A 19,656-nucleotide genomic window follows, 5' to 3' on the forward strand; every position below is an offset into this window, starting at 1 on the left:
CCGTAATCAGTTCCAAAATGATCAGCTTTAAAATAAATTGTCACGTTATTGGATGATGATATAAATGATAGTTCTGATCCACTGCATCTTTTTGCGATCAGGGGGGAGCTTTTTGAAGGCCCATCAAAAATCATAACATAATCAGTTTTGCAACCTGATGAATTTTCCAGCCTGTGGAGGGAATGATCATATATTCAAAATATATTTCAAAGTATTCCTTTTGTGTATTCCATGTGATGCATTTTTTCATAAACGATGTTACGCATATACATGCAAGTACAAATACTATGAAGGGACATTGGATATTCACCTACAATATAAAGTTCAAGAAATACAAATTTCCTGTTCATGAACACATAGGAATTAGTTCATGAACTTAGTAAATCTCAGCAGGTCTGGCAGCAACTGTGGAGAGAAAGCAGAGTTAATGTTTTGGGTCCAGTGGCTCTTCTTCTGAACAGACCTTTCTGCCAGACCTGCAATTTCTGCAATTTTTCCAGCAATTTCTGATTTTATTTATGATTTCCAGCATTCATGGTTCTTTGGATTTTTTTTTCAGTTTTTGAAAAAGTGGAGAAATATCACTTCCTCACAACATAAGGATTCCAAAGATTGTGCTAACACTAAGGATCCAAAACATCAAATAAAAAAGCTGTAGTTTCAGCTTCAACTCTCACCACACAAGGATTCGAAAAACATCAAAAGTGAATATATTTATTCTTCCTTTTATACCAGACCCCTGCCACACTTTAAACTTTATACCTATATTCATGTGTGTTTTTTTGTTGCAATTTATTATTTTACTCCGTGTTAGCAACTAATAACATTCTTTTTTCTTTATCTCTCTCTCTCAAGAAAACCTTGCAATCCACTCATTCTGATCCAGGGAACTATATTCTAATTGATGTGTAATATAGCTGTGTGCTAAAAAGAATTAAAATCTTTGTTGCTGTCCACTGAGGGGGATTGATTAAAGAAAATGATTCACCCCTCCTCAGCTGGTCATAACAAGAGATTTCTTTCTTTACTTGGATAACATTAACATTCCGTATGGACTAAGTTTTTGACTTGAATAACACTGAGATGTTGAATTGTTTTTTAGCTGATAGGAACCAGTGAGAAACTGAGTTGGCTTAAAGGATTTCATCTGTTATAGCACTTGAGCGGTGTGTTTCCCTTCCTGAAAATTTGACATTATACATAGTGTTCTTATTCTGTGTTAAGGGCTTTGATTTAAATGTATTCTCCTGGAGTACTGACACTTATTAACTGAAACCAAGAGAAATTGTTACTGACACTTCTAACATTAACTACAATTAAAATGTGCAAATGGATTCACTTACCTAATTTCACTGAAATCCAACCTTATTCTTTGATTATTGTGCACATGTATAAGCCAAATGCATTCCACATTATTTTCATATTGGAGTGGATATCTGGGGCTGGAAAAAGATCCATTCTCAGCCATTAAAAGCCCTCCACACTCCACTCCAGCTAGGAACAACAATACAGATAGTTCACTTAGAATAATTTCACTTCCTTACTTTGCCCAAGAATGTTAACTCTCACCACAAAAATCATATTCTAATACCCCACTGAACTCGCTGGTATTCTTATCTATGATTTCACAGTGTATGCTGAGACCCTGTGGTGGACAATGTAACATACTTTTCTAACATTCATGCATTTGCAAGCTCTGCTGAGTCCATTGTATGCAGATAAATGTATTATTGTTTTAAGAGCTGGATATAGTAATGCGCTAGGGACTAGAATGAAACCACATGATCAACTGAGAAAAAATGTAATGCAACAATGAGCACTTTTTTGAAGATTGAAGGAAATTATAGCCAGTTCTGTAAGCATGATGGGACATGAAGCCAATTCTGTGGAAAGCTAGTTAAGAACATAAGTTGTAAAACTGAATGATCTTCATAGTGGTGCTTAATAACACCACTAAGGTTATAAGGAGAGGGACAGGAAGGAAATAAAGCCATAATGAGAACAATGCTTCACAGGGTTGTTGAGAACATGAAGGGAAAATTTTCAGGCTGGTAAAGCTTTGTTCATTTACAAGGATATGTGATGTAAATAGTAAAATAGTCAACAACTGCACTGTAAAATATTATAATGAATTAGAGTCATAGCGATGTACAGCACGGAAACAGACCCTTCAGTCCAACTCATCCATGCAAACCAGATATCCTAACCTAATCTTGTTCCATTTGACAGCACATGTGAGAATTCGGAATATAAATTGTCATGCTCCAACGTATGCTTGACTAAACTCTTTAGCCCAAGATTTGAAGTAGCTGCTTTAAACCACTACAACAGTATTAGTATTGAAAATGGTAAGAAATATTATGTTAAATATTGTGTATGTTGCCTGAGAGGGTGGTGGTGGCTGGTATTGTCACAACGTTTACAAAGCATGGAATGAGCACTTTAAATGCCAGGGCATAGTAGGCATTGGACCAAGTGCAGGTAAATGGGATTACTGTAGTTTGGAGTTTGTTGGCCAACATAATGAGCCAAAGGGCCTGTTTCCATGCTATAGGACTGTATGAAGTTATGAGAAATTTATTAAATGGGAAATGATAAAGGAATTGTGACAGGAAGAGATTAAAGTACAAATTTAATAGTAAATCAACAGATACGGCAAGAGGTTACAAAAATAATAAAATGCATGTAGCATTCAAAACAAAATAGATGAGCTGATAGCACACGTATAAATAACTAAATTCAATCTGACAGCCAATACAGAAACATGGACGCAGGATGACATTAATTGGGAATTGAATATTGAAGGGTATAGGAAATTTAGGAAGCATAGGAAGCAATGATAAGGCAGAGGGTTAGAATTGCTAATTAGTCATGGTATTAGCACAGTAGATATACCTTAAATTTAGGAAACCATGGTATAGAAGCAGTTTAGGCAGAAATGAGAAGTAATAAAGGCAAGATGTCATCTGTGGGAGTGATATGCAGGTATTATAATAGTAACCACATAGTAGGGTGGAGTATAAAGGCAAAACTAATGGAGCTTGTCAGAAATATATGGTAATGATCATGGGGGATTTTATAGACTGTATACACTGGAAAAATCAGGAGACTTAATATAACTGAGAAAAGAAGTTCATTGAATATCATTTTGGGATAGTTTCTTAGAGTAGCATATTCAGAAACCAACCAAAGAGAAGTCTATACTAGACCTCCTATGTATAATGAGATACAATAAATAAATTACCTAACAGTGAAGGCACCCCAACATAGCCGAGATGGTAATATATTTAAAGTTTACATTTAGTTTGAGGGAGAGAGGAGTGAGACAAAGATTAGTATTTTAAAATTAAATAAGAGAAATTATGAGAGCATGAAAACAGCTGATTAAAGTTAAGTAACAAGTCAATAAAGATGAAGTGGTTGATATTTAAAGGAATATTACAGAATACATATCTGCTGACATTCAGAAGACTAAGGCGTGACTTGATTGAAACAAACAAGATCCTGAATGGTCTTAAAAGTGTTGACATGAAAAAGATGCTTCCTCTTATGGGAAAATCTAGAGCAGAGGCTCGGTATTTAGGATTAAGAGCTGACCATTTAAGACAGAGATGAGGAGCTTTTGATTTTTTCACAGAGGTCATGAGTCTTTGAAATTCTTTTCTCAAAAAGGAGGTGGAAAATGAATCATTGAATATGCTAAGGCAGAGATGGACAGTTTCTCGATAAGGAGGGATGCAAAAGGATATTGTAAGTAAGGAGGAGAAATGTGCCGTGATCTTACTGAATGGCAAAACAGGTTTAAGGGGTTGAGTAGTATGTATCTGCTCCATGTTCATATGTGCACATGCCATGTGCAGTCGAGCCGAAGCATGCTCAGGTTAGGATGTATACATAGTTACCTGCAACGGAAAGTTATAGCCTGAACTATTAAATCAACCTCTTTCAGACTGTCAAGTGAATTGAATCTCAACCTGTGTTACTACTAAGTACACAAGGAATTTGACAAATCAGGACAGGAAGCCTGGTTGACTTTTGTCGTTTAGCCCAGAGATGTTAATGATTCTCTTTGAGAATGGTTATATTCTCCTAGGGGCATGATTCAACAAGCATGCGTTGGCTTCTAGCACTTGATTCATTATTTGAGTATGCCCACACCATAAGTAATTTTGAAGGTCACATCTTACAGCTAAACCTATACCCTGGAATGAGATTACCGTGGAGAAATGATAGATGTTGCCATTCTCACACCTTCTCCCAAATGCTCTCAGCTGATTTTGCCAGAAACAAAGAGGATCCAAGATATCCATATCAGTTGACAGCAGCATCACTATGGAGCCAGGAGGTAGGCCCCAAGAGCTACCTCAGATACTAAAAAAACTGAACCCACACTGTTGGCATTTTTCTGCACTACACTCTTAGTCAATTGAGCTAACTAGCCTATGCATTCTTTTTGTGATAGTTTGACAGAACTGGACTGGCCCTTTCAGTGAACAGTTCAGAGTCAACCATGTTGATATGGACCTGAAGCCCCATATGGACCAGACTCTGTTAGGATAATTTGTTTCCTTCCTTACAGACAAGGCAATCCATATAATTGGCATCTATCCATCCATCACCTTAAATATTCAGTCCCTCCACCAATGCACACAGTGGTAGCAGTATGTGTCATATACGAGATACACTGAGCAACTCACCAATGCTCCTTCAAAAGCATATTCCAAATGTAGAAACTTTACCAACTAAAAGGCCAGGAGAATGAATGGAAACAATAACTGTTCCCCTCAAAGCCATACATTATTCTGATATGCAACTTCCTTCATGAAATCAATATGGGTGTTTTTATACCAGATGGAAAACAGTGGTAGAAGATTACAGTTCCTCAGCTCCTTCTCAAGGGTAACTACATTGGCCAACAAATGCTGGTCTTGCCAGCGATACTCAGTGAAGTTCGTGGACACTTCTAATAATACTCTCCCTTATAAGTTTCAGATTTATTTAAAACTGAGTTCAAATTCACAAAGTGCCATGTTGAGTTCTTACTCACATCTCTGACTTCTTATCTGAACCTTAGGGATTACTAGGTAACTAGCATAACCAAGACACCACCATACATTGAACTAGAGTAGAAATTAGGATCTCATTTAGTCATTGAACTAGGCAGACAGAAGCTTTTTCTAAGACTTTTCTAATTTTTAGAATTAGCATTAGAATCAAGGTTATTGTCACATGTACTCAAGTGCAGGATACATGGGCACTGTAAAAAGTGACAAAGTCACCATTTCCAGTACCAACTTAGGTACAAAAAATGACTAGACACAAAATCTTATGTATAAGTTAGAAAAATGAAGAAAAAGTAAATAATTTCAGCATTCTGGTTGTTCTAAATCAGGGAGTCCGTGCTGGGCTTTCTCAAGGCCAGGAGTCTGCCCTGGACTACACTTCAAGGTTGGGAGTCTGCATTTGGCTTCCTCAAAGTCTTTTACTGAGCTTTGTAGCGATGGGCAATGATGGAACAAGGATTAGGAGCAGAAAATAAAAAACATGCAGAGCAGTGGCAGTGGAAACTTGATTCAAAAGATCACCCATCTGCTTTTTTCAAAGAAGGATCTGGGAAGTAAATGTTCCCCGAAGTTTACAGGAAGAAAAAAAGTAAACTTCATTTTTAATAATTTCCTCACTTAAGTTTCAAGTTAAATATTTGGTAATTAAATTGAACTTACTTGAAAAATACTTGATGGAAGTCTTTTCCTTAATACTTTATAGCTCTTTGAAAGTAGTCATCCATTATGAATCATTTCCCTTCCATGTTAATCTAAGTTGCATTGAGCAAGATGCAAAATATACCAGTCTTACCTGGCATGGAGATATAATATGCAGCAAAGCCCCGTCTAGCAATGCTGAATGCAGATTGAAAATGAACGGTCATTCTGTTGAATGATGATGTAAATATCGCGTCAGCTTTTCGACATGTTCTTCCAAGCAAAGCATCATTTGTTGAAGGTCCGTCATAAATCTCAATATAATCAAGTTTGCAATTCATTGCAGTTATCACACTGTAGACAGGATGATGACAGATTGAAAGTGTATTTGGAATTAATTTTTCATTATTAGAATTTTTCATAAACCCTTGCAAGTCATTCAAACATCATTAAGAGATGTGGAGGTGCCAGTGTTGGACTGGGGTGGACAAAATTAAAAATCACACAACATCAGGTTATAGTCCAACAGGTTTACTTGGAAGTACGAGCTTTTGGAGCACTGTTCCTTCATCAGGTAGCTGTGAAGCAGGCTCATAAGACACAAAATTTGTAGCAAAAGATTACAGTGTTATGCAACTAAAACAAAATATTGAAGAAACCTAGATTGCTGTTTAGTCTTTCATCTTTTAGAATGGCTTGCAGGTCTTGGTTCATTAATATGTAAATCCCAGAACTTTTTTAAAGTCTCATGCTCGAGATAACTTAAGGTTTTCTAAAACAGGTGCTATCTCAGCTCAGACAATCTATTAAAAGGTTGAGGTTTGAGTCGGTATGTATCCCAATCTCAAGTCAGACTGGTTCTATTTCCAATGTAGGAATTTATAAAATGTTATATGGATTGACTGCCTCCAGACCATCCTCCAAGGTGGACTTCGGGATACGCGACAATGCAGAGAGGCCAAACAAAGGCTGATAGCCAAGTTTGGTACCCATGAGGATGGTCTCAACTGGGACTTTGGGCTAATGTTACACTACAGGTGACCCTACTAGACACATACACACATACACACACACACGCTGTCTCTCAGACACATATACATACACCCCTCACTCCCACCCATGCACATACCCTCTCACAGGCTTATACTCCATCACACTCACTCTACCAAGCATACACACATGCAAACACACACTCTCATGTGCACTCACAATCACACATGCACAAACACACTCTCTCTCCCCCTCACATGCACGCACACACAGATATAAGTCTATAGGGTGAATTTGCAGAATTGTATTTGCAGATACATTCTATTTTTGCTCAAAAAGCACACAACCTGCAGGCAGTCAATCCATGTAACATTTTATAAATTCCTACTTTGGAAATAGAACCAGTCTGACACAAGATTGGAATACAGACAGACTCTAATCTCACACCTTTAATGCATTGTCTGAACGGAGATGTCACCTTTTTTTATAAAACCTTAAGTTATCTCGAGAATGTGACTAAAAAAAAGTTCTGGGATTTACATATTAACGAACTGAAACCTGCAATCCATTCTAAAAAGATGAAAGACTTAACAGCAATGTAGGTTTGCTCAATATTTTGTTTCAGTTGCATGACACTGTAATCTTTTGCTATAAATTCTGTGACTTATGATCCTGCTCCACAGTTACCTGATGAAGGAGCAGCACTCCGAAAGCTAGTGCTTCCAAATAACACCTGATTATAGTCCAACAGGTTTATGTGATTTCTAACTTCATCATTAGGAGACACAGGGCACACAGCAGCATAAAACTTCAATCATCCAACCCAATCCTTCCAAAGATCAATTACAATTTAAATAAGTTTCTGAGGAAACGTTACCTCAGTATTATTCTCTAGCATTTAATATAATTAAGGAAGTTGCCAAAATATCCTTCCAACGGCAATTCCCATTTCTCAACTCTGACTGATTACTCTTCACTTCAAATTTTCTAGTGTACTCGGCATCATTTTTTCATTGATCACGATAATTTTGAGATTGAGGCTAAAGACTATTGGAGTTAGGAAATTTGGAAAATCTGCCACTTTACCATAAGATATCATGACAGGACTTGCAAGCAGTTATCTATAAACCCACTATTATGTCCCTCTGAAAAATATGAAAGCAGAAAGACTGTGGACATTATCTCAAGTGCTGATTTGATGTATAGTATTTGACTTTACATTATTAAACAGAAGCTGATAACTACTTTTCTTCTTATTCATCTCTAGCTAGGGGTTATCTCGCTGAGCATGAGTCAATATCTGTCCTTCCCTGCCTCATTTAAGAAGTCTCAACACTGTATTGATTAATTTTCCAAATTGAACTAACACTGAGTTGTTGAGCTAGTATTTTGCTACTTAGATGAACTGAGTGACAACTGGATAGCAAAATATTCATGTAGTGCATCATACAGATGAATGGCTTTCAATTCTGAAAATTTAACATAACATGCCAGTGACAAAACCAAAGATATAAAACATCTTTTTGTGGGGAAATCTTCAGTTTGAAAATGCACAACTGGATGAGCATTTAATTGAATTGATGACATTTAATTGAATACATCATAGAATAGAATCATAGAATCTCTACAATATAGAAGCAGGCTATTCAGTCCATCGAATTCACACTGACCCTCTGAAGAGCATCCCACCCAGACCTACCACACCAAATCATATCCCTGTAACTCTGCATTCCCTATGCCACCTAGCCTGCACATCCCTGAACAATATGGGCAATTTTGCATGATCAATCCACCTAACCTGCACATCTTTGGACTGTGGGAGGAAACCTGAGCACCTGGAGGAAATCCACGCAAAAACAGGTAGAACATGCATGGTGGTTCAGTGGTTAGCACTGCTGCCGCATTGTGCCAGGGACCTAGGTTCAGTTCCAGCCTTGGGTGACTGTCTGTGTGGAGTTTGCACATTCTCCTTGAGTCTGCTCCAGTTAGGTGAACTGACCATGCCAAATTGTCCATAGTGTCCAGGGATGTGTAGGTTAGGTGCATTAATCAGGAGTAAATATAGGGTAGGGGAATGGGTCTGGGTGGGTTACACTGGAGGGTCAGTGTGGACTTGTTTGGCCAAAGGGACTGTTTCCACACTGTAGGGACTCTAATTCCACACAGACACTTGCCCAAGGGTGGAATTGAACCTGGGTCCCAGTGTTGTGAGGCAGCTGTGCTAAATTTGACAATAGATACTTCTGGACTTATACATAAATAAAATTTGTAAGTTGACACTGTTACTTACTTAATGTCAGTGAAATTCAACCTTATTTTTTGATTATTGCCTACGCGTATGTACCAGGTGCATTGTGCATTATTTGGATAATTTTCTGGGTAATTGGGGCTGGTAAAATGTCCACTGTCACCTCTCAGAATCCCTCCACATGATGCTTCTCCATCTATTAACAATGAAGAAATGAGTGACAATTAAACTCTGCTTTTTCTTCTCTTTCAATAATTTTGCTGCTTCCTTTCTGCTAAGGATTTACAGTTGAGTTTTGACATCTCTCCTCTATGGCATATATAGTGGAAAAAAGGCACTTAATCAAGCAGGAGGAGAATGCCATATTTCTGCTTCCACCCTGACAAGCTCTTGGTGGAAAGGTCGATGGACGGCCATGTATGAGTTTGAGTAATTATATGATACATTCAATCACCTCTAAGTGATGCCTACTATCACTGAAGAAATTGTGAAAACAAATTGACAAATAAGTGGACACTGATTGAAGAAACATTCTAATTGGGACTTGAATACAATCAGTTTATAATAAAGGTTTTCACAGGCTAAGATTATTCCCAAAAGTCAGCTTCACTTTCGGTAATTTCCAATTTGAATGATGAGGAGGGTGTAGCTACTGCAGGCAGGGGGCAGTGTAAGCCATTCCATCTCTTCCCTCATTTACTCACACAAAAAGCAACAAGCTAAATTTTCGATGCAACAGGTGTATATTTTGGATAGATTTTTGACACTAGGCCGAGTTTTACCATCCTGCCATAGAACTGAATGGTATTGGGATGGTTCACAAAATAGCAGATTCTGGGTTTCTCGTTTCTATTCCCAGTTCTGGGATTTTTCACAGGGAAAGGAAAGGGGTCATGTTGGTTATGTAATTGCAGGGAACTCAATGCTTCCAACATGCTGGCAGGAATAGGACATTATTCCCATCTGCAATTTTTCAATGAAGGAGCCAGCATGTTGGCAAAGCCTTCTATTGAGAGCATACGTGAATCTAGGTGAGCTATGCCATGGAGGTGAGAACCACATCACAGGTAATATTTTATGCATATCTCATCTAATCCTTTGCAATCTCTGCTGTGGAGTGGGCTGTATATTTTAGGTGGTGAACGTCAACATTTATGGTTTCGCATCATAATTTCATTGGGGCATGAAAGCATGTTCTCGAGTAATGTCAAATACAGTATTAGTCACATTTCTCAGGGATCCATTAAAATACATGGAGAGAAGGGGAATGGAAATTCCATCATGCCTTCTAACTGGACTGGTGCAAAAATCAGGAAGCCATTATTTCAGTGCCTTTTGCTGAGGAGTGCCCACTAACATAGGAACTGGACTGATCATGAACAGCTTTGTCCCACTTTCCCGGGAGATCTGATGCAGAGTCTCCAATTTCTCCATCTGCAGAAGCTAAGAAATAAGTGAGCCACAGAGGTAACAGTGAAATAATGGGTGAACATGTCTAATGAGAATAAGTATTATGGAATTCTTTGGAACTTTTCTTTGCGACGGTTGTTTGGAACTTGTTAATCATACAGATTAAGTCACAAACCTTGCATTCTCATATACATTTTATTGAAAAAGAGAAGCAATTTATCACACATACTGTCCGTCAATGGCTTTGGGTAATAATATGCTGTAAAGTCGTGACTTGTTCCATCATTATCAAATGTAAATAAAATGGTCATGCTACTCGATGATGAACTAAATATGCTGTTTGATGAAGTACATCTTTTTTGAAATCAAAAGGAGAATATATTGAAGGTCTATTAAATATAGCAATAAAATCTTTTGAGCAACTTGTTGAAAATTCTATGCTGTGGAGAGAATGATCATAGATTGTAATGTAATCTGTAGTGAAACACTTTTCATTACCAAATTGCTTCATAAAAATATATTGGAATATTTTATTGTCTCCAATTGCCCAATTCTGACTGGTTTCTCTCTATTTCTAAATTTTTTTAAAATGGTTTCCTAATCATCTTAAATTTTTTTTCAATTTTATAACATTTGTTTTCAAATTGGTTCTAAAGGAATTTCCGCTCCTTTTAAGAAGAGCAAAGCTGGAAAAAACTAACTTTTCTGCCAATTACATGAGGGGATCTGTGGAAAATCAATTTCAAACCAACTATTCCTTCTTTCCCCATGAAAATGTGACTCAAGTATCAATTAATCAGGAAGATAGACTGGAGTTTTATGATGGCGTCTCATTCATATTTATGATGTTATGCTGAGGTGGATAAAGTCAGAAGTCACATGAGAGCAGATTAAAGTCTAACAGGTTTATTTGAAAGCACAAGCTTCCAGAGTACTGCTCCTTCGTCGGGTGAAGTGATGTCTAACTTTGATATTTATGACTTGATTTTAGAGGATTAGAGAGAGATTGAAATTTGTTTATCTTTCTGTCCATCTGAAAACTATATGGTTGCAGAGATCAGTAGTTTGGGTAATACAAAATTTGAATGCTGATTAATTATACCCAGCCTTTTCTGATGGAAAGAAGTTGAGTTATGCTCAACTAATGTGTAAACACTGGCCAAAGGAGAACTGACCACGTGCATCACTCAGGTGCATTTTTCCTTGAAATTTAGTCAAATGCAGATCTCGATGATGGTTCCTTTTCACTGACAAGCCAGAGACAATGGGGAGAGCTTCAGTTTAACAGCCGAAGACAATTGGTGCCTCATAAGTGAATTCATCAAAATTAGTTATTTTTCAATAGATACCTCTGACATAATCTAAGGTTAACATTTGTACGTGGATATATTATCACTTATTAAGGTTAGTGAAATTCACACTTATTCTTTTGTTATTGTCTTTTTATATGTATTAGAAGTATTCTGCATTATTTGGATAATTAGGACTGGTAAATGATCCATTATTCTAACAAGGTACATTCTGCAATCTCCTTGACCTAATAACAATGAAAAAAGACATTTTAAAAATCTGCTTTTCTCTCTATTCAAACAATTTCACCTCTCCTGAGGATTTTCATTTATGTAATTTTAAAGGTTATTCTTGTACCACATGCAACTATCAGAAAATCCCTACACTGTGGAAACTGGCCATTAGGCCCAACAGGTCCACACCAACCCACCGAAAAGTCATCCACCCAGAATCATTCCTCTACATTTACCCCTAACCTACACATCCCTGAACATTATGGGCAATTTAGCACAGCCAATTCACCTAACCTACACATCTTTTGATTGTGGGAAGAAACTGGAGAACCTGGAGTAAATCCATGCAGACACGGCAAGATAAACAGACAGTTGCCCAAGGCTGGAATCAAATCCAAGTCCCAGTTACTGTGAGGCAGCAGTGCTTACTACTGAGCCACCATGTTGACATCATTACATACACACCAAGTGCTGATATATCCGGGTGTTTTGGGTCTTCAGTACAGGAACTGAAGGACATAGGGGGCCAAGCAAGTTTGTTATGCCAATCAATAGAATCATGGCTAATCTTGGGCATCAATCTCATTTAGCCATTGGTTAATTCCATGAGAGATCAGTGATTGAACTAATCCAACTTTAAAAGAAAATTCAACAATGGAGCATCCACAATGCCTTAGGGCAGCTAATTGCAGCGATTCACAACCCTTTGAGTGAAGTAATTTCTCCTTATCTCAGTCCTGAATAATTGTCCCATCATCCTGAGACTGTGGGAGTCCTTGTCTTTTTGATTCCATGACTAGCAGAAACTATCTCTCAGCAGATAGTTTATGCACAGAGTCAGAGAGATGTACAGCATGGAAACAGACCCTTCAGTCGAACCCGTTCATGCCGACCAGATATCCCAACCCAATCAAGTCCCACTTGACAATACCCGGCCCATATCCCTCCAAACCCTTCCTATACATATACCCATCCAGATGCCATTTAAATGTTACATCTGTACTCGCTTCCACCACTTCCTCCAGGTAAAATCAAGGACTGCAGATGCTGGAAACCAGGTAGTCACAGAGGGAATGGTCTTTGCAGAAAGCGGAATGGTTGGGGAGGGAAATATGTCCCTGGCAGTGGGGGCCATTTGGAGGTGGCGGAAATGTCATTGGATGATGTGGTTTATGCAAAGGTTGGTAGGGTGGAAGGTGAGCACCAGGGGGGTTCTGTCCTTGTTACAGTTGGAGGGGTGGAGTTTGAGGGTGGAGGTGCAAGATGTGGATGAGATGCATTGGAGGGCATCTTTAACCACGAGAGAAGGGAAATTACGGTCTCTAAAGAAGGAGGCCATCTGGTGTGTTCCCTTCGTGACTTCCTGGTCAGGTACATGCCGCCCAAAACCCACCCTCCCTTCCTGGCACCCTCCTCTGCCACCGCAGGAATTGCAAAACCTGCGCCCACATTTCCCCCCTCACCTCCATCCAAGGCCCCAAAGGAGCTTTCCACATCCAAAGTTTTACCCACACATCCACCAATATCATTTATTGTATCTGTTGCTCCTCATGCGGTCTCCTCTACACTGGGGAGACTGGATGCCTCCTAGCAGAGCACTTTAGGGAACATCTCCGGGACACCCGCACCAATCAACCCCACCACCCTGTGGCCCAACATTTTAACTCCCCCTCCCACTCTGCCGAGGGCATGCAGGTCCTGGGCCTCCTCCACCGCCGCTCCCTCACCACCCGATGCCTGGAGGAAGAACGCCTCATCTTCTACCTCAGAACACTTCAACCCCAGGGCACCAATGTGGACTTCACCAGTTTCTTCATTTCCCCTTCCCCCACCTCACCCCAGTTCCAAACTTCCAACTCAGCACTGTCCCCATGAACTGTCCTACCTGCCTATCTCCCTTTCCACCTGTCCACTCTACCCTCCTCTCTGACCTATCGCCTTCATCCCCATTCACCCATTGTACTCTTTGCTACCTTCCCCCACCCTCCTCACTGACCTATCACCTCTATCCCCACCTTCATTCACCTAGTGTATTCTATGCTACTCTTTTCCCACCCCCACCTCCCTCTCATTTATCTCTCCACTATGCAGGCACCCTGCCTCTATTCCTGATGAAGGGCTTTTACCCGAAATTTCAATTTTCCTGCTCCTCGGATGGTGCATGACCTGCTGTGCTTTTCCAGCATCACACTAATGTCAACTCCACCACGTTCTCTGGCAGCTCATGCTGCACACGCACCACTCTCTGCATGAAAATGTTGCCCCTTAATCTCTTTTCTATCTTTCCCCTCTCACTCTAAACCTATGCCCTCTAGTTCTGAACTCTCCCATCCCAGGGAAAAGACTTTGTCTAATTATCCTTTCCATGCCCCTCACGATTTTATAAACCTGTATGAGGTCACCCTTCAGTCTCCAATGCCCCAGCCTGCTCAGCCCCTCCCTATAGCTCAAATCCTCCAACCGTGGCAACATCCTTGTAAATCTTTTCTGAACCCTTTCATGTTTCACAACATCTTTCCGATAGGAAGGAGACCAGAATTACACACAATATTCCAAAAGTGGCCTAACCAATGTCCTGTACAGCCGCAACATGACCTCCCAATTCCTGTACTCAATACTCTGACCAATAAAGGAAAGTATACCAAACGCCTTCTTCACTATCCTATCTACCTGCAACTCTACTTTCAAGGAGCTATGAACCTGCACTCCAAGGTCTCTTTGTTCAGCAACACTCCCTAGGACCTTACCATTAAGTGTATAAATCCTGCTTAGATTTGCTTTCCCAAAATGCAGCATCTCACATTTATCTGAATTAAACTCCATCTGCCACTCCTCAGCCCATTGGTCCATCTGATCAAGATCCTGTTGTAATCTAAAAGTATCCTTCTTCGCTGTCCACTACACCTCCAATTTTGGTGTCATTTACCCTATCAAGCCCCATCAGAATTTCATTGAGATTGCTTCTCATCATTCTAATTTCTGGAGAAGGGTCAGTGAATTCAACATGCTGTTTTTCTCTCCACAGGTGCTCCCCATACATGCTGAGATTCTCTAGCAATTTCTGTTTGAAGAAATTAACTTTAATGAAAACCTGTTGATTATTTGTGCTGTAGCTCGGAAACACCTTATGGTTTTGTAACAAATTATGAAAGTCTGAATAGGTAAGACAGCAGAACATGAATTGGAGACAAAGGACTGGTTCTGTTACTTTCTCCGGGGAAGCCACTCAAGGGACAGTTTAGCGAAGTTAGTTTTGTTAACAGGAAAGTCACAGATGTATTCTATTTGATTAGTACACTAGAAAGAAAGAAAACCGCAGCAACAATGTCATATAAATATTTTGAAAACCTTCTAGGACCAGGAATGAGAGTGTTTTTGGTTCTGGAATATTAAAATGATAGTGTGAATAAATTGAGGCAGAGACGGAAATAATTATCGTGCATCTACCACAGAGAGATTAGGTGGTGAAGAATTGTTATAAAATTTAGATAGGATATAACACCACCTTCCAGAGATGTTTCAGGGTTACGTAACCAAACGGCTGAAATATAAATTATTATGTAATGATAAATGAGATAAAACATTGTCAGCTCTATTTTTTATTGATTATAGAAAGTATTTCACTGATCAATCAAAAGTCTATCAATTCAACTCTGGAAGTTTTGATCAAATATGGGAGAAAGTTAAACTTATTCTGGAAAACCACATCATTGGACCCAGTCAAAGTATGTGGTGTTCTCAACAAGCTCAATGGACTCACTGAGTGATCTTTAAAATTCTCATTTATTGTGTCTGAGCAGAAGGATTAAATTCAGTCCATTGGGCCTTTTTGTGGTGCAGTGGTACTGTCCTTATCCCTGGACCAGGGAGGCCTGTGTTCAAGTCCCACCTGCTCCAGAAGGGTTTAATAATGTTTCTTAACAGATTGGAAAAAATGTTACATTCAGAACAGGAGTTGCTGAATGTAACCTAAATATTGTTCTCATCCCTTAAAGAAAATGTTTTTGCAGTGACCGAGAGAAGAATTTTAGTACTAACGCAGATGATTTATTTTTAACTCAGAATATATTTAAATAATATAAAAATAAATTAGCAGTCCCAGATAAGAATAAATTAACAGTCCCAAAATTCCAAATCATCCAAGTTCATCCATTCTCTTTGATTTGCTAACAAAGGAAATTACAACAGATGTTGCAAAACAGAAATAAAAACAAGTGCAGAAGACACGTAGCAAGTTCAGCAAATCTGTGGTGAGATACACAGAGTTATTAATTCTGATCAAGGTTTTTACTGTTAATGGAGTAAATTTACATTTTTCAATATTGTTGCTTTATTTTTTGTCTGCATTTGAATAAGAGAATCAGTTGCTTTACCTGATATTGATTCTGGTCTCCAAATCACTGAAAATATTAAAGTATAAATGAACATTCAGAAATAATAATCAAATAAGGATAATGCTCTGCATATTACATGATTAACTGACATGACAAAATCTTTCAACCGAGTACATCTTGGAGCAACACACCTCTCCAAGATATTGCTCCTTCAGCACAAGAACACAAAGATAATAGAAAGAGAAACAAGAGTAGACCACATAGCCCATTGAGCTTGCTGTGTCATTCAGTACAATCATGGCTGATCTTGACTTTCAACTTCACTTTGCAATGTGCTCTCCACATCCCATGATTCCTTTAGGAAACAGAGTTGATTACTCCGCTTAAATGTTTCAACAATGGAGCACCCATAATCTTTTGGCTAGACAGCTGCAAAGATTCATGCAGTTTGGGTAAAGTAAATTCGCTTCATCCCTGATCTAAATGATCAACACATTATTCTGAGACCATACCCCTTTAGATCCTGTGGAGATAATTCAACATCTGCCCTTTCAAGGGCTTTCACAAACTTTTCTGTTCTTTTGAGACTGCTTTACTTTTTTTCTAAACAATCACAGTTGATTCAGTCTCTCATCATATGCAACATCCTCAACTGAGGGACAAATTGAGTGAATCTGAACTGTATCATCATCAACAATGCAAGTATATTCATGCTTAACATCGAAATCAAAACTGCACTCAATGTTCCAGATGTGATTTCACAAATGCATTGTGCAATTGTTACAAGATTTTCTATTGCAGTATCCAATCATTCTTGCAATAAAGGCCAACATTCATTATATGAGCACATCTAATTCTATTTGATAATCAACATTTTGAGATTAAGTACCTTCTAAAAAATATTCTATTGTCTGACCTAAGTGAATAACCGACTGCTTCCCATGCTGAATGATGTATTATGCTGCTCACGTGCTTAAAATGTCTATATCTGCTAGAGGCTTCTCAATGTACCCCAGTCACAATGCCTGTTAAGGGCTATTTGTTGACCTAACATTGCACTGTCAGATTAGATACATTACTCTCTGTCTGTTCATATAAGTTATTAATATAGATTGTGAACAGCTGAAGTCCCAGCAGTGATTTCCCATACTGTATTGGTCAAACTGTAGGTTGACATTACCTTGCTTATATCCACTCTCTGCACCTTGTCCATTAATCAGTCCTCTATCGAGGCAAATGTATTACCCTCAACTTCATGACTCCTTATTTGTCTTTGAAACATTTGTATGCCATTTTACTGTCTGGGAGTAAAGCAGATTAGCTCACTGACAAACTACCCAACTGTCTCAAAGGGCCTTAAAAAGATTCCATTGAATGCAAAAGAAAAGGTTTAAGACTTGATACCTTGAACATTTTAGGACTGGATTAAACAAGTTTCGTTTTTGTTCCTTGCAATTAGGAATGCACGTGATGAGTGCAATTCACCTAATCAAGCTAACCTATAGTCTTGAATGGCCCAGAAAGAAGAAATTACTGTTTTGGATCATGTCCCCAAATTTCAAAAAAGGATTGTGAGAACCTTACACTGTAATCCAGAAACATCAAATGATTTCCCAACAACACGTGAAAAGTTGAAAAGATAAGACACCAGAAACTTGATATTTTTGGATGATGCATAAAGTCCTAGTTCTGTTAGTTTTGTTATGGGAAAAGGCACTGAAGATTTGATTCAGTGAACCTTTTTATGGGATTAGAAGGGTCACAGATGGAAGCTGCATAAGTAGTGCCCCAGACAGAAGTACCTATCAGCAAAAGGAGCAGATAAAAATCAATACTTACAAGTACCACACTTTATTCTAAAAAAAAATGCTTTTATATTTGTATGACCAAATCTTCCCCAATTTGAAAAAATTAAAATGCTGCATTTGCCAACAGTCTCAAGTGTTCAATCAATACAACTTATTGCTTCTCCATTGTCCATGATTTGCTAAAATTCTGCAGATGCAGGAAATTTGCAAACAAGACCAGAAAAAGCTGAAAATACTCAAAAGGTTTTGTTAATTCAAGTCAATAAAGTTAAAAATTCAGGTTAAAAATTCCTGCTGATTCAGAAAAAAAATACATTCTTCTCTCATATTATGTTCATCTCTTTCTCTCTCTCTCTCATTCACACACGCCGGTTTAAAAATAAATCATGTCTCTTGAAATACTGACAAATTAATAATCAAACTATTTCATTCACACAGGTGAAAATTGACATGCCTTTAATTCAAATTCCAAAATCTGAAATAACTGATATTAATGAATGCATATGAATCACACACTTCACAACACACAGAAGAATGGAATGCAGTTGCTTTACTTGGTCTTGATCCTGATTTGCAATCTACTGAAAAGTTTAAAGAAGTCTAAATGAATATTCAGAAATATCATTGGTTGATAAAAAGAAAAATGTGCACTCAACATTCTGCACCTACATACACTGATAGAGTTGACTCACATATTTCAAAAAAATTAATCTTGGCCTCTTGGGTGTAACCGGTCGGCCCAAATTTGTAAGCATCTCATCACACATCAACCCCCTGAGCTGAGGTACAACTCGTGAACATTTACTGGATTACCCCAAAAGCAAGTATATCATTCATTAAATGTGGAGATCAAAACTACTCACAGCAATTCAGATGTAGTCTCACCAAAGCTCTGTGTAATTGTAGCAAGAATCTTTAGTCCCTGTCCTGCACTCATGTTGGAGTGAATGCCAGGGTACCATTTGCCTTCCAACTTGCATGTGATACCCACATATTGAGATTGAGCATTCTTTGAATGACCATTTTCATGTCTAATTGAGCGTCAACATTTATGAGATTCACCACATTTAAAATATATTTTGATTAAGACCTAAATGAATAAGCTATCACTTCCCACACTGTGCTGCATCTATGGCACGTTTTCCACTCATTACATGTCCACATCTCTTTGCAGCCTCTCTATCTAGTTTTGCTTTTGGTTTAGCTTTGTATCATCATAAAACATAGCCACTGACTTTCTCCATCTAAGTCATTAATATATATTGCAAATATTTTTGGCTCAAGTCCACTGGTTATAGGTTGCTAACTTAAATTACCCCCCTTATTCCAATTCTCTGCATTTTATTAGCCAGCCAATCCTCCATCCATGCTAGCATATCACTTTCAGAACCATGGGCTCCTATTTTGTTAAGTAGCCAAATAAGTGGCGTCTTATTGAATGCCTTAGGAAAATCCAACTATTACATGCACTAGTATTTTGTAAATGTTGCAAAACTTCTTAATATTGGTTGTTATTTGCCTGATGATTTTTTTTCTGACTGGGGTACTACTTTTGCAGCTTGCAACCATCATAATAAAGTCCACTAAATTGGGGAATCAGTTGCTCCCACAAGAGTGATAATGGAACTAGCGAGTTATCCC

At 38.3% G+C, this 19,656-nt stretch overlaps 1 long non-coding RNA gene across 1 annotated transcript; it reads right to left on the reverse strand.

Moving 5' to 3' along the window:
* Positions 1-1,381: 1,381 nt before the first annotated feature.
* LOC140463719 (uncharacterized) lies at positions 1,382-9,070 on the reverse strand. The gene is made up of 3 exons (XR_011954754.1): positions 8,983-9,070; positions 5,857-6,056; positions 1,382-1,494 (listed from the first exon to the last, which is right to left on the reverse strand). It is a non-coding gene; the product is annotated as an uncharacterized lncRNA (long non-coding RNA).
* Between the last annotated feature and the right edge of the window lie 10,586 nt (positions 9,071-19,656).

This window comes from Chiloscyllium punctatum, chromosome 38 (assembly GCF_047496795.1).
Source record: "Chiloscyllium punctatum isolate Juve2018m chromosome 38, sChiPun1.3, whole genome shotgun sequence".
Taxonomy (NCBI): domain Eukaryota; kingdom Metazoa; phylum Chordata; class Chondrichthyes; order Orectolobiformes; family Hemiscylliidae; genus Chiloscyllium; species Chiloscyllium punctatum.